Source organism: Palaemon carinicauda, chromosome 16 (assembly GCF_036898095.1).
Source record: "Palaemon carinicauda isolate YSFRI2023 chromosome 16, ASM3689809v2, whole genome shotgun sequence".
Classification (NCBI taxonomy): Eukaryota; Metazoa; Arthropoda; class Malacostraca; order Decapoda; family Palaemonidae; genus Palaemon; species Palaemon carinicauda.
In genome coordinates this window covers 16,309,131-16,311,630 of record NC_090740.1, presented here as the reverse complement: position 1 = coordinate 16,311,630, position 2,500 = coordinate 16,309,131, and positions in this window count along the sequence as shown.

The window sequence follows — 2,500 nt, the reverse complement described above, 5'->3', positions numbered from 1 at the left end:
GTTCTGTCGTTAGCCATCAGCCTCCTATCAGAAGAAGGGTGGAGGAAACGACAGAATGCCAGTAGCTGGGTATATTGTTTTAGGTGGTCGTGGCTTTGCAACGGCCAGGCACACACACTTGGCCCACATCGTTTTCACCGCGGCTCAAGACATATGAGACAGGCGGCTTCTCCGATGTTGGTTGCATCGGGCTGCCGGGTTCTTGTTATGTCAAGGCCCGCCTTGTTGCCTGCCCGATAGGCATTGCCCTCTTCCGCCGGCGCTGGGAGGCTCCCCCGTTGGGGTCTTGTTTGGTTTGGTTTGGTTTGATTTTGGAGTTTTCCTTCTCCTAGCCTTTGCCTATCTGAAATAAAGGAGAAGGCCTATAGGGGTCCAGTCTTGGTCTGGTCTCTCAGAACTGGCCTTAGCGGTATGGTTGAGCCTGCCAGGGTGGATAAACTACCCCACCGCCATTGCCCAGCCCATCATTGAGACACTCAAGCCCCTCTACTGCAGCAAAGTATATATATCATTATCATTATCATCATCATTATCATCATCACCATCATCAGCCATTGCTATTCCAATACAGAATAAAGGACTCAGACATGCCCTTCCAACTGTGTCATTTTATGGTCTTTCTATAACTGTCCATACCTCCTACCTTTCTTAATTCGTCTTTCCTTGGTTTCTTTTGCAATTTCTAGGCACCCACTATGTTATTCCTAATATCCATCTGTTACCTGACATTCTCCCAAAATGCCCTGTCTATGTCTCTCTCTTTTTCTTACATGTTAGAATATCCTCTACTTTAGTTTACCCTGTCATCTGTGTTTTTTTTTTGCTACCTCTTACTGTTATCACCATCATCGTTATTTCTATAGCTCTCAGAGTTGTAACTAGCTCATGTTCTAAGGCTTTAGTAATGCTCCAAGTTTTTTTGCATAATCTGAAACTGGTCAGACCAATCTAATTATATACTTTTCTTTTGAGAAAGTGTCATTTTACATTTTCATAATTTAATTTTGTTTACTAATAGCTCTTCATTTTATTCTTATCCGTCTCTTAATTTTGGTCATTAACAGTCTCTAGAGGTTCGTCCATAACTCTTATTTGTTGTCTCTTTGTATTTTCATAGAACTTTATTTTAGTTTTACTCATATTAATTTCAGTCCTACATTCTGCTTTCTCTATTCATATCTTCTATCATCTATTTGATCTATTGAAATCGAGACTTGTATGATTTTATCTTTGATTTTCTTCTTCCCATTATGGTTAGGATACAATAGAATTATAGAAAGGCCTATTTTGTGTTTGTTGGTGATTTCAATGGTCAGCATAGGCCGTGGTTAAATTCTGTTTTTTTTTTCTTTTTTTTTTTTTACTGATCACAATGGCATAAAACTTTTGGACTATGCCTCTGAATCAGGCTGTGAGCAAATCATAATTAAGCTAATGCTTACTATAACCTGACTCCCGTGGTGTTATAACAAGTTAAGTTGGTTCTCCAGTTGGGACCTTTGATCATGCCTTGACTTTTTTTTTGTATATAGGACCGAGCCGCAGGACACTGATGTGTAATACTTATGTAAGATATATTAGGAATCGCAAGCAGACTGAAACAGCATTTTGGGTCAAACCATGCATTTAAAATGGTCACAATATGCATACAAAATTGGCCTTTATTATCTTTAATGAAAATCTGGTCAACATGATTTATAGGTGTATCCCTTCTCGTGTGCTAATATAAGAGTGAAGGAAAAACCTTTGATCAATGATGATTGTAGACGTGATTATTTGGGGAAGCAGGGGGCCTAAGATCTTCGGAAGTGTAACAGATCAGGGCTGACTTAGAACAACTACAGTATACTCAGCTAAGATCTATTGCTCAGATATTTTATGTTTCAACTGAAAAGGAATACAATTTAACCATAAAAGAAACCCTATCTGGTACAACTCAGGAACATGAATGGTCGATTACCCTTAATTCTGCACTCTTTGGTGTACACTTATCATATCCTACGCTAGTTGAATGATATTGCTCAATCACTTTATTGTCCAAAGAAAAAGGCAACCCTTTTGGCTGAATTTATTTGACAGAAAGCCGAGTAATAAGAAAGTCGAGCTGCCTTATTCTTGTTCTGCTGAGGACAAACTAAATAGTTTAGTTTTCGGTCCCATGAAATTTAAACACTCATTGATGGACCTTGATGGTTATGAAGGCATTGACCCAAATGGTATTTTTCCTTTTTTTTATATATATATAAAATCGCTGATTTCTAATCTCCTCTGTCGACTGTTATTTTCTGCAAGTTACCAAGAAAAAATTATTTTTGTCCTTATTGGAGAATTGGTAATGTTACTCCATAGGGTAAATGTGTTTGGGGAAGTTCTAGCCCTACTCATTACTGCCCACTTTTCACAACCTCCATACTATCTTAAGTTCTTTGAACGCCTTTTGGGAAAAATATCTGTATAGGTATGCTGAAGGTAAATATCTGTATTCGAATATGCAATTAGG